Below are 15,330 nucleotides of genomic sequence, written 5' to 3'. Positions count from 1 at the left end.
ACAAGCCATAGTTTAGATAAACTCAAACCTATAATACTAGGAACAGGAAGTTTTGTTAAGTCCATTGAATAAACTTATGAACGAAAATTTCCTTTCATGTCCTTGTAATAGAAAACTTTAGGTTACTCCATGTGAATGGATCAAGCCATAGTTCTCTTGGCTTTCTTCTTAGTTTCTTATCTTGACAATCCATTACTTGTTTAAACTCACAAAGGATTTTAATCACTAGTATCTTCCAAGTCATGAGAAGGTAAAGTTCCTTGAAACTCTCCCACTACAACAAGTTACCGTGAACTATGTCTAAGAAAACTAAATGGTATAGACCTCTCAGTTGTGTTAAGACAACAGAGGCAGTGGGATCATCTTGTAACGAATAAGATGATAGAACACTTATGGAATCAAGAAAAAAATATCTCCTTTATTTGCTACTTTATTTTCAGACTTAGTCATTTTCTTAGAAAAGTAGTATTTGTTTAAACAAACACTTTCTTATCTAATGACTATGGGATGATCCACCCCTAATCACTTAGAATAGCTAACAAACATGCAAACCAAGGTTAGCCGTTCTAGCTTTTCTTAAGATTTCAATTAGGTCATCCATGAATCTAGTAATGATTTACATTAAGTATACAACCATTGCATCATTCTGAAATTTTATTACCTTAGAAGGATTTAGGCAACGAGTAGTAACTAATCATTAATATGCAACTCGAATTTCTAGGGAGGTAAGTTTGGATATAATTCAAAAATCAAATAAATGATCTTTGAACTGCATATCTACTAACTTTTTCTCCACCCCTATCAGTTCGCAAGATCTTTAACCATGTTCCATTCCCATTGCTAGAAATTCATGAAATTTTTCAAACATTTCAAATTTCTTTTGCTTAAGGTAAAATCTAGAGTGATCGTTTTAAGAATACAACGAAAACTCATATCCAACCCTGAATGTACATCCATCTGCGAATGAGATGAACTTAATTTCAGTGGATATAGGCATATTAACTCTTTGCAGAGAATGATCTTGTCAAAACCACTATGAACAAGATACAATTGCCTTAGATTTATGAAATGTGGTTGTATCTTTTAGTTACAACAAAGAGTTCTTAGAATAGTGCAAGTGGATTCTGGTCACAGAATACTAAACTTATACAGTTTGAATCCATTGAAAGAAAATGGTTACGAAACACTTGTGAAAGTGTAACTGTATAATTAGTAATTCTTTCTTGGACCACCACTACTAATCTAACTCTATGATTTGCCTATACAAGTAGGAGATATCTAAGATTGAGGATTCATATCATTTTGGGATAGAATTCCGGGAATATAATCATATGCGTCATCTAATTTCTTAAGAGAAAATAAGACTTTATATGATTTATAGACCATTCATCCAATGCTATGTCATTAAGCTAATTCGAAATGAATAAGCTAAGAGGAATTAGGATAATTTCGTTTTAAATAAGAATCCAACGATGCTCCGATTAGCGAGAGTCAAAGTAATCTTATTTATACAATCTTCTTGTTTCATATTGTAAAACACTAGTCTAAGGTGTCATCAATTGATGAACAGCTAGATGTTGGATATACAATATTTATCTTTCGAGATCTAACACTATTATGTTAGTCTAATGGTGAAAATCCATTAGGGATTTATCTCATTAGAAAAACAAGCTAAGTTAGACCAACAATGAAGATTCGAAATTAAACTACAATTTAATAACAGAAAATAACATGGTTCAATACAAATTCATACACAATTCAGAAATTATGAAGCACATAGCAAGTAGGAATGACAAGTGAAAATACTAAAACATACAATCCTAGATAATTTCCAAGGTTTTCAAAAAAATGATATCAGTGTCCCGTTTAGGCGAGAGTCAAAGCTACCATTCATTGAATAGAGTTGTCAGCTCATCTAAAATGTCAAACATTTTAGCAACCTTTTATTCGATCAAGATGCGAATCCGCGTTGTCCCGTTTAGGCGAGAGTCAAGGCTATGCTATCTTATGAGCTTCTACCATTGTTTCATATTCTTGCAAGTCTTATACAGTCGCCACCATTAGGGTGGTCATAAACTATATAAAAAACTTACAAGATTACTTATCTTTCTAGATTGAACGGTGCTAACTTTCTAATGAACGTTCCTCCATTAGGGAGGATTACTCACTAAAACAATAGCTATGTAAAATCAACAATGGAGATCGAATATCCTTATAATAATAAAGCTCATTATTTAATGAAGGGTTGTATTTTCTTCTAATATTTATTTTAATCCATTTATTTTAAATATATATTTAATTAAAATTTCCAATTTAGAATGAAAAACTCTAAATATAAATTTTAATTTAATATTTATAAATTATACTTAGATGGATAAATAATGTGAATTATTTCCATCTTAGTAATAATTTCCATAAATATTTAGAAAATTATTCAATTTAAGTTGTTTCAAAATTAATTTAAATTAATTTAAAACTCAAATTTAATTTTCTATAAATATATATTGCATTTTCGAAAATGCTTTAAAATAAAATAAAAATAAATTCTAGAAAATTACTCTAATTTTATGTTGGCCCAAAATTAATAAAAATTAATTTTCAACAAAAAATATAATTTCCCTATTTAATTAAATATCTAAGAAAAATTTTAAATATTTAAGTATCATGATTAAAAATCAACTTAAATATTAATTTTCTATTTAATTAAATACACTAGAAAAATACTTCAAGCAAAACAGATAATATCTATCTAGACTTTCATTGACTAATTAATCCAATTTCTAATTATAATATATTTTAGTTCATTGATTTTAATTAATCATTAAATGAAAAAATCAATGATTTAAGTTGGTCCAAAATTAAATAAATAATTTTCAACTTTAATCTATTTTTCAAATAAAATTCGAAATTTCTGCATCAAGGTGATGCAATTTCGAAATTTTGGGAAATGATTAATAAAATAAAATAAATATATTTTGAAAATTATTCAAACTTAAGTTATTCTGAAATAAGATTCCAAACTTAAAATAATTTTTAACTTTAATTAAATAACATGAAAATAATAATATTTAAGTATCATGATTAAAAATCAACTTAGATATTGAATTTTCAATTTAATTAAATGTATTAAATTCAAGAAATAAATAATTAAGTAAAGAGGAAACTTAATTATTAATTCTAGTTTAATACTAGGAAAATATTCTAAACTTAGATTGTACCAAAATTAATTAGGAAACAATTAATTTCACAATCTATGATATTTTCCTATTTAATATTAGAAATAATAACTAGTACTAGAAATAACTATCTAGAATATATCATTGACTAAGTGTTTTTCTAAAATTAACTTTAAAATATTACATGAAAAATAAATTTCATATATTTTAAAAGTTAATTATGTTTCTAATTCAATTTTAATTAGGTTAGACTAATATAATTAACCTAATACAATTATTAAAATAAGGCAAATGGGCCTTCACAATTGGGGTAGTTCATGTGAGGGGGAGCTGGGTTCAGTATGTCGTACCCACTTCTATTGGCCCCCAACATTCACACAAGGCCCAAAAGAGAGGAATTTAACCTTAAAATAAACAATTGTTATTCATTGAATAAGCCCAAATCTAATTGGACCTAAATAAATTTCCTTATGTCAAAATTTATTTTAGCAACCTAGTCTATTTACTTAGTAAAAACTGAAATGGGCTTCCTATATGCATCTAAGCCCAAAAGCAAACATATAGGCTCACACAGGTCAAATGATTTGGATGGGCCCTATCATGTTACTAGGTTTACACAGATGAAAGAAGTACAAAATTTACCTGTTACAAATTATTTATAAGATCTATTGACAATTGGACTATGATTAAAATCAGATCATTAAATCTGTCAACAAGTTAATCATTGCAATTTAGATCAGATAAATAATATGTTTGTTAAAAAGAGTTTTTGAATAAACAATATAAATAAACAAACATTGTCCATGTAACAGATGTGAAATAAGATATTAATATAATTAAATTATTATTCTTAAACTAACCAACTAAAGGAAACTAATTTTAAAATATCTAGGTTTATTTGAATCAAATTAAATTAAATATCTAATAAGATCAATGATTTGAAAGGAAAGAATCTTCAATATCACTTTCAGATCTTATAATTTAATAAAATAAACCAATTTTAAAATAGATTTGGTTAGATAATTATTATTTTAGAAATAAAATAATAAATGCATAATAATTACCATAATTATATGTCATAATATCTCAAATTAAGCAATATTCAAATCTCTACAAAAATATCTATGTTATTTAAATATTTAAGATATGATTTATAAATTTCTAATAAGGAAAAAAGGATATATATAGAAAAAATATCATTTTCAAACTTATAATTTATAAATAATTAAATATTTAATAAAATAACAAATTTTTGAATTTGAAAAACATTATGGTAAGTATATCTATAAAAATATCTATGTTAATTTCAAATTTATTAATTATTTAATTTGTCATATAACATAATTTTAATATAATATTTTAAATAAAAAGACAAAGTTATCTTTTCATTTAAAATATCTTAAATATCAAAATATCTAATCTTATAATTAAATAATAAATAAATATTAAAGAAGTTAACAAATTTTTAAATCTGACCATAATAGGAAATATTTAAAAATGAAAACATTCCAAAATAGAAATATTTAAAATTGGAAAAATTCTAAATTGAAAATATTTAAAATTGGAAACATTTCAATTTAGAAATATTTAAAAATAGAAAAATGAATTTTGGGAAACAATGCCATGAAAAAATTAGATTTTTTGGGAAAAACCTCAAAAATTCGCAATTTGTGGGGAACTGCCAGGATAAGCTGCATGCAGCAACCATGATTTCCAATCTTCCAAAATTCATATCTTTCTCAATTCTTATCGGAATCGAGTTCCGTAAAAACGAAAATTGCTCAATTTTTCACAAGGAATCCAAATAAAATATTTTCAAAAATTGAAAAAATATATTTCATGGAAAAATTTCGTACAACACATACATTCATCAAACAACACATAAACCAACATGAAACCATCCAATTCAACACAGAAACATGCAAATCATCGTTTTAATTCATATTACATGAAAGTAAATCATTACCATGGTTCTGGTGCCAGTTGTTGGAAATTATTTTACCAGGATCTAGATTTACTAACAAGTATGTTGGATTAACAACCTAATATGAATTCTAAAACAATGAAAATAAACAAATATAAAGTTAGAAAACCTTACAGTGGGTGCAGCGGAATAATATGACTCCTTCCGTTCAGATCTCTAGCCCTTGATTCCTTTCTGTAGTAGAGCATCACCAAGATCTGAACCTGGATCTTCTTTTCTCCTTCTTTGATGCAGAATTTCCATAGTCTTACATACTATGATTGAGATACCACTTGATGTGTGTTGGCACTAATCATCTCACAAGGATTTCAAAATTTTCTCTCTTTTTCTCTCTTGAATTTCGTGGCTTATCATGCTTAAAAGAGAAGAGAACAAGGTTGCTTTATATAGGGGAAAGGGAGAGCACAACTTTCCAAATAAACAGTTTCCTCTTTTACTGTGTAATTGATTAACTGCCTTATTTAGTGTGACCCACCACTTTCCTATTATTGCTAGGCTTTGATTAGCAATTACATGGCAATTAAAATTGAAAATAATAATTGGGAAACTCAAACCATGTGGCCGGCCATAGGGTGAAATGGGCCTCACTTGGATTTTGCAGTTTCCTCAATTTTATTTCTATTTCTCCAAAAATGTCATTTTTCCAATTCTAATCATTTAAATGCCAAAACTAATTATTTAATAACTAAAATAGATTATTAAATAATATTGTCATTTAAAATAATTATTAATTAGACATACAAAGTCTCTCAATTAATAATTAAACCTAGAAACCCTTTTCTTTACAATTTCATCCTTAAACTGTGAGAATTCATAAAGTAGATATAGTCTAACTTTTAGAATTATAATTGATTAATTAAAATCAATTAACTGAGTCTTACAAGCAGTATGGTCTCAACTAGTATGGGGACCATGGGTCTATATAACTGAGCTTCCAATAAGTCGAACTGAATTTACCAAGTAAATTCCCTAACTTATTAATTCCTCATTGAATCCACACTTAGAACTTGGAATTGCACTTTCAGTCATATAGAACGCTCTATATGTTCCACGATATAGACACGTCATTAGTTATCCATTGTTATAACCCTAATGTGATCAATGATCCTCTATATAGATGATTTACACTGTAAAGGGATTAAATTACCGTAACACCCTACAATGTATTTTATCCTTAAAACACTTAACCCTGTATAAATGATATTTCAACTAAGTGAAATGAGATCTCCACCATTTATCTTCGTTTGGTTAAGCTCGAAGGAAATCATCCTTTACTTCTATTTGCCAAATAGAAGCTATAGTTTCCATATTTATGTTAGCACTCCCACTCAATTGCATTACCGTGTTCCCAAAATGTAAGTATCACCCTAACCCAAAAGTAGGCTTAACTTAACAAATCAAAGAACACGAATAACATTCTTGAGATTGAGCCTAACCATATCAGGATTGAGATCATTTGATCTAGGATCAACAGGTGATATTGAATTGAATAGATATTACAGTAAGTTTTAACATATCTAATCAAAGTTCAATATCGGTCCCTTCCGATGTATACTCCATACATCCGATACTGGTAAACTTTGCCAATGTCCTGGAAAGGACATAACACTTTTCCAAGATGTAAGAATACCTATCGCTGATTATACCATGTCAGTCTAAATCCAGTGTTCTGACAAATCATGGAATAAACTTTTGAACATATGGTTAAGATTATATTCCACTGTGCTGAAAACACTATAATATTCAACCAACTCATATGTTCTGGACTTAAAAAAAGAATTCTTACATTATATACATATAATCATGAAATAAATGATGTGAACCATGCAACATAAAATGTAATTTCTGATCTTTATTAATAAGTAAATCTGATTATATGAAATGAGTTTTATTTAGGGCATAAAACCCAACACATAACACTTACTCCAAGTGTAAGTACACACCATCGCTGATTATCACATCAGTGTAAATCCAAAACACTGATGAAACAGGGACTTAGTCTTTTGAATCATATAATCACAATCACATTCCACTGTGTTGACAATACTGTAATTGTGAATAAATATATGATCTGGACTTAACAAATTTTGTGTATAAACATATTAAACATAATAAACCATAAGCATGTAAAATTCATGCAAACATAAATCACTTCAAATTTCTTGCAATGATAATTAATCAGATTGTAATGGGTTTTATTTAGGGCACAAAACCCAACAAACTCCCACTTGCACTAACATTAACAAACTGTGCATTTTAACCAATCTGTTGTCTTGATCTTCAGATCAAGAGTAGTATATTTGAATCCACCCAAACTTCTGGAAACAGGTTCATAAAAACATTATGAAACATCCTTTACTATATGCTTTACTCATCAAGGGATACTGAAATCCTTACTATTTAAAGTACATCTGAATAAACAGAAGACATATCTCTCATATTTTAAAATATGGAATTGAGATAACACAGTGTAGAATTTTCTTCTGTAAAATAACTTTTTGGTAATTTCGAATTTACAAAGTTATAAATCTTCTCTGGTAGAGCTTGAATTATTATAGAACAACTCCTCCACCCCCAGAGTAACCACCATCTCAAAATCTTGAATGAGTTGGGGTAGACATAAGGATAGCTGATATTCAGTTCCTTAATATCTAACATATAGACAACTTTCATAAATCTTTCTTGAATATCTCTTAATGTTCCTTATTTGATTACATCTCAAATAGCTCCCACTCAATAGCAGATGTCTCGTTAAATAATACTTTTAACCTCTTATTGTTTGGAGAGATATCTAGTCGTGACTTATTGTATTAGTCTGAAACTATAAGCTTCTTTTAAGACTAAATCATCAACATAGCAGACTAGTATTTGAAGTGAAAAATACTTGCTAGAGATTAAGTAATCAAATTAAGATACCATAAAATGTTATGAGGATTAGAAATCTTGGCTCAAGTCATTCGAATAGACTATGCTAGAATTCCTTTATCTTATTCTCATAATTCTGATAAGTTATGTCTATCCACATGAATGGTTAGATTTGCTTTCAGTAGTGTTCTTAAGTTCCTATAACAAGTGTCAACCTAATGAAGATGGGTAAAGAATTTTAAAATTCTCCCACTCAATTAAGGTAGTGTGATACATTATCAAAGAACTTTTATAGGTATCATTATTTACTACAACAGTAAAACTAAATTGGAACATACAATCAAGATCAAGGATTTATACTGATAATAGCTAATTCATTATATTACTTCCATGTTTAAAGAAAATAAGTGTTACATAGGGTATTGTGGATAAATTCCACCCCTAAGTATACAGAGATTATGATCCACCCCTAAAGGTTATAAAGATCATGATTCTCTAAGTGTTATAGAGATTATGTGGAGTTGATTACAATCCAGAGTTCATTAGATATAAAAGATCGTTGAACTGCATAGTTTTCTTAACTTTTCTCCACCCCTATCAGATCAAAAGATCCTTTTAGTAAACAAATTCTCAATAATTGTATTAGAATTAACAATTATTTATAAACATAGAAATAATTTCTAGTGTTTATTTAATATAACTCTATGAAGAGTTGTAAATATTATAGAATTTGTACCAATAATAAAAACACTTACACATACAAACATATAAATATAATTTGGTAATTGTGGTTTAAGATAAAGTAAATGAAGCTCAATCTCATAAATTGTAATTTATTTGTAATAGAAAATAAAATATTATTAATAATAATAAAAAAATGTATTGCAACATTATGAGAAAAACAGGGATAAAAATCCCAAACTAAAATTTGAAATCCAAATTGTTTTTTAAACTAAAACAATTAATTCAAAAAATAAATAAATGAGCTTCATCTTCATCTTGGACGATCTTCACCCTTTTATCCAGCTTTCTGATCCAACTCACTAAGATAGCATCTGAGTTCAAGTAGCTTGGCCTATAATAAGAAGAAACAAATAAACAAAGTTAGTCCAGAATCAAAAATCCAATTAGATAATAATTCAATAAAACTCATCAAGTTTATAGAAAGAAATACCTTGTTTCTTTGCAAGAAGTTTAGGACATTAGGGTTTCCAATGCCCTTTCTCATTGCAGTAGAAACACTTTCCTTTTAGTGCATCACCAGTAGCAGCAGCCTTTTTGTTTTGAACTGTTTTCACAACTTTGGCTTGCTTCTTGGTGTTTTTCCACTTCTTCTTAGATTTGGGTTATGAAGTAGAGGCTACATGTGCCTCAGGTTTGACCGTCCCATTACCATTTCCAGAATTATGAGGTTTACTTCCTTTCTTCTTTGGTCCTCCAATCAAATTTTCATATGTCTGAAGATCATTAACTAACTCATGAAAGTCTACGTCCTTTTTGTTCATGACATAATTTGATGTATAGGGCAGAAAAGCTGGACTCAGACTATTCAAGATAAGGCTTACTTGAGTAGTGTGATCCATTTTAGCACCATGATCCTGGGCTTCTTGGAAATAACTTGGCATTAGGAGAACATGATCACGCACATTCTGATGGGGTTCCATTCGTGCATTGATGTACTTCTTAGTCGCGTCAAAGCGAGACTGAATAGATGCCATACCGAATAGCTCAGTTAACTTCGTCAGAACTTCTACAGCCGTTTCGGTTTTTACAAACCGAGTTTTAAGGGTGTCAACCATGCTGGAAAGCATGAAGTATCGAGCTTTATTTTTAACATTCTGCCAACGCTCGTACTTCTCTTTAACAGATTTGGTTGCATTGTCACCCGGCTGATCAGGGGACGACTCAGTTAACACAAACAAGGCACTTTCTCCTATGAGAGCAATGTTAATATTCTCATTCCATTTTGGAAAGTTAGACCCATTTAGCTTATTTTCAGTCAAGAGTGATATAATGGGATTCGACATGGTTATATAGGATACTACAAAATAATAAATAGAAATCAATAATGGTTTAACACAAAATCCAATTCAGAAATTATAAGCACATAGCAAGTAGGAATGATAAGAGAAAATACTAAAAAAATACAATCCTAAATAATTTCCAAGGTTTTCAACAAACTGATATCAGTGTCCCATTTCGGCGAGAGTCAAAGCTACCATCCATTGAATAGAGTTGTCAGCTAATCTAAAATGATAAACATTCTAGCAATCTTCTATTCGATCAAGATTGGAATCCAGCGTTGTCCCGTTTAGGCGAGAGTCAAGGCTATTCTATCTTATGAGCTTCCACTATTGTTTTATATTTTGTAAGTCAAATACAGTCGCCACCATTAGGGTGATCAATACCATATAAAACACTTACAAAGCTACTTATCTTTCGAGATTAAACGGTGCTAACTTGCTAATGAACGTTCCTCCATTAGGGAGGATTACTCACTAAAACAAAAGCTATGTAAAACCAACAATGGAGATCGAATATCTTAATAATAATAAAGCTCACTATTTAAAATGTATTTTCTTTATTATTTATAACAAAATATATTCATTAAATATCAAATTTAGAATAAAATTCTAAATTAGAATTTAATTTAATATTTATAAAATTATGCTTAGATGGTGATTAAAAATAAATTGAATTATTTCCATCTTAGTAGTAATTTTCAAATAAATATGAAGAAAATATTAATTTAAGTTGTATTAATTTAAATTAATTTACAACTCAAATTTAAATTTTCATGAGAATATATTTATTGTATTTTGAAAAAGAAAGTATCATACTATACTATTTCGAAATACTTAAATAATAATTACTTAGAAAAAATACTTCAAGCAAAAATATCACCTATCTAGATTTTTTTTGACTAATTAATTAAATTTCTAATTATATATTTTAATTCATTTATTTTATATCAATCATTAAATGAAAAAATCATTGATTTAAGTTGATCCAAGAATTAATTAAAATAAATAATTAATTTACAACTTAATCTATTTTTCAATATAAATTCAAAATCATCTTGCATAAATCAATGAAATTTCGAAATTGATTAATAAAATAAAGAAAATATATTTTGAAAATTATTTAAATTTAAGTGTCATGAAAAAAATATTTAAGTGTAGAGAAGACTTAATTATTAATCTCTAGTTTAATACTAGGAAAAATATTCTTAACTTAAATTGTACCAAAATTAATTATTTAAATAATTAATTTCACAATGTATAATATTTTTCTATTTAATATTAGAAATAATAAGTAGTCTAGAAATAACTATCTAGAAAATATCCTATTTCAACTAAGTATCTTTTCAAAAAAAAAAAATTGAAAAATATCTAATTTAAGTTGTTATAGAAAGAATCTAAAACTTAAATATTTTCAAATTTAAATTTAATTAAATATCAAAAATTAAGTTGTAACCACTTAATTTGAAAAATATTCCATTTTAAGTTTAAAACTAACTTAAAAAAATATATCAAGAATCTTTAATAACTAATTCCTAGAATTCCTCAACTTAGTTTTAATTTCAAAAAATATTCAAATTTAAGTTAGATAAGAAAAATCAGTTAAAATAACTAATTTATAACTTAAATAGGAATATTTAATAAATAAGTTTCAGAAAGAATCTAGTTAGTTAAAATTCTTTATTTAATTAAATACAAGAAAAATACAAATAGTTTGTTTAGAAATAATATCTAAAACTAAGAGTGTTTTTCTTAAAATTAACTTTAAAATATTAAACTGAAAATAAATTTCATATATTTTAAAAATTAATTATGTTGTTAATCAATTTTATTAGGTTAAACTAATTTAATTAACCTTGCACAGTTATTCAAATCAGGCAAATGGGCCTTCACAATTGAGGTAGTTCATGTGAGGGGGAGCTGGGTTCAGTATGTCGTACCCACTTCACACAAGGCCCAAAAGAGAGGAATTTAACCTTAAAATAAATAACTGTTATTAATTGAATAGGTCCAAGAAACTAAATGGACCTAAATAAAATCTATCATGGTGTGACATTTTATTTAGCAACGACAACCTATATGCATCTATAATAAAATAAACATATAGGCTCACACACAGGCACACACATTTGGATGGACCCTATCATGTTACTAGGTCATATACAGATGAAAGAAGAATGTAAAATTTACCTGTTACAAATTATTTACTTGACCTATTGACAATTGAACCATGGGTTAAAATCAGATCATTGGATCTGTCAACAAGTTAACCATGACAATTTAGATCAAGCAATAATAGGTTTTATAAAACTTACACATAAGCTAAAACACATACTCCTGTAACAAGATGAACTGGATAGTTGGATGTAGGACTTATTTAATTTTAAATAATAATTTCGAAAAATAATTAATAATAAATAAAAAAAAAATATTTCGGATTTTAAAAAAAATAAAAAAATATTTAAAATTAAACCTACAATTTTGAAAAATTAGGTTTCAACTAACCTAAATATTATTTCAAAAATTTGTTAACTACTTTTAAAAAATTTATTGTTATTTTATAAATTAAATATTCAATAAAAATTAAAAAGATAAATAAATATCTTTTTCAGATTTTGTAATTTAATTTAAATAAATAAAATAAAAAAAAAATTAAAAGTTAGCAAAAAATCTTATTTCTATTCAAAATATCATGATTATAGTTATCTTATTTTAAATTTAAATAAGGCCAAATTATTTAATTTAAAAAATTTAATATCTGACCTTAAATTTAAAAAATAAGATAAAATAATCAAATTTAAAAATAAGATAAAAAATTAAGCAAAAAGATAGATTTTTACTTGTTTTCAAATTCAAATTACACTAATATCTAAGATTAATTTTAAAAAATTCAAATTAATTTAAATCTGATATTAGATTTGAAAATTAAAAAAATCAAAATCAAAATACAAAACTACACCAAAAATCGGAAGTTAATTCCATGAAATAGCATGAAAAATCGAAGAAAACGAAAAAATTTGCGAGCTGTACGGACAGTATGCATTCCAGCATTTTCGCGCGCGGATCAGGGGTTTCAGACACCCCTGGGCGTGTCGCTCGGACAAAATGTTGCCTGAACACGCACTTGACCGAGGATCACTCGGTTCCGCTCGCGTGGGGCAGTTGCTCCATCTCGATATTTTTCCGATTTTTTAAAATTCATAACTAATTCAAATAAAATCGAAATTGAGTTCTGTAAAAAAATAAATTGCTTAATTTTTTCCAAACTATCAAGTAAAAATAATTCCAGAAACAGTATTTTAATTATTTTTCATGAAAATTCACAAACATCAATCAATAATCATATAACACACAAAACAACATGAAACCATCCAAATCACAAACAAATCGTTTTAAGTCCAAATTTCTTGCAAGCAAATCAATTACCATGGCTCTGAGGCCAGTTGTTGGAATTTATTTTACCAGGATCTTAGATCTACTCACAAGTATGTTGTTTAACACCCTAAATATGAACTTTCTAAAACGATAATTAAACACATATAATGTTAAGAAAGCCTTACATTGGTGGCAGCAGAATAATGTCTCCTTCCACTCAGATCTCTACCCTTGTATCCATTCTGTCGCAGAGTATTATCAAGATTTGAGCCCGAATGTCCTTCTCTTTGTATGTGAACCTACAAAGTCTTCCAATGTATGATTGAGGTACCACTTGCTGTGTGTGGGCACTACTCTATCACTAAAAGTTCGAAATTGTGAAGAGGAAAAGATAGAGAGATAGGGTCGGCTATAGAGAGAGAAGTGGAAGGCTCAGTTTTTCTGAAAAAAGCAATTTTCTGACAGAAGGCTTGAAAAACTTGTTATTTGACTGAGCCATCACTTTCTATTTATAGGCAACTACTAGGTTTAGGTTAGTAATTATTTGGAATTAAAATAATGAAAATATTAATTGGAAAAAGCTCACTAAGTGGACGGCCACAGGTGTTATTGGGCCTCACTTGGTTTTTGCCGTTTTCACAATTTTTATTTCTATTTTCTCAAAAACGCCTATTTTCCAATTCTAACCATTTAAATGCCAACTAATTATTTAATAACTAAAATGGATTATTAAATAATATTGTCATTTAATTTAATTATTAATTAGACATATAGAGTCTCTTAATTAATAAATAAACCTAGAATCTCTTTTCTTTACAATTTCACCACTGCTTAGTGAAAATTCACAAATTAGACATAGTCTAACTTTAGAATTATAATTGATTAATTATAAATCAATTATTGAGTCTTACAAGCAGTATAGTCTCAACAAGAATGGGGACCATGGATCTATATGCTCAGCTTCCAATAAGTGAACCGAATTTACTAAGTAAATCCCTACTTATTAATTCCTCGTTGAATCCACTCTTAGAACTTAGAATTACACTCTCAGACTTATATAGAGCATATTATATGTTTCACGATATAGATATGCTATCTCATTTAACCATTGTTATAATCTTATTGTGATCAAAGATCCTCTATATAGATGATTTACATCGAGATGGGATAATTTACCGTTTTCACCCCTCAATGTATTTGGCCCCTTAAAACACTTAGCTACCTGTAAATGATGTTTTAGTGATCTAAGTAATAGTCACTTAAACAAGAGCTCATCCATTTACTTCTATTTAGTTAAGCTCGAAGGGAATCATCACTTGACTTCTATACACCAGTAGAAGCTATAGATTCCATATTTATGTTCAGCACTCCCACTCAATCATACTATCATGTTCCCAAAAATATACGTATCACCCTGACCCAAAAGTAGGCTTAACCAATAAATCAAAGAACATGAATAGTACTCCTGAGTTGAGCCTAAGCGTATCAGGATTTAGATTCTTTTAATCTTAAGATCAACTACTGATATTGACTTGGAAAGATACAACGGTAAGTTTATAATATCTTAACTAAGTTCAATATCGGTCCAGTCCAATGTATACTCCATACACTCGAAACTAGTATACTTTACCAATGTCCTAGAAAGAACATAACAATTACTCCAAGTGTAAGTACACATCATCGCTGATTATCACATCATTGTAAATCCAAAACACTGATGAAACATGGACTTAGTCTTTTGAATCATATAATCACAATCACATTCCACTGTGTTGACAATACTGTAATTGTGAATAAATATATGATCTGGACTTAACAGATTTTGTGTATAAACATATTAAACATAATAAACCATAAGCATGTAAAATTCATGCAAACATAAATCACTTCAAATTTCTTGTATTGATAA

Source organism: Cannabis sativa, chromosome 6 (assembly GCF_029168945.1).
Source record: "Cannabis sativa cultivar Pink pepper isolate KNU-18-1 chromosome 6, ASM2916894v1, whole genome shotgun sequence".
Lineage (NCBI taxonomy): Eukaryota > Viridiplantae > Streptophyta > Magnoliopsida > Rosales > Cannabaceae > Cannabis > Cannabis sativa.
The sequence above is the reverse complement of the archived record's forward strand: the minus strand, read 5'-3'. Positions refer to the sequence as shown.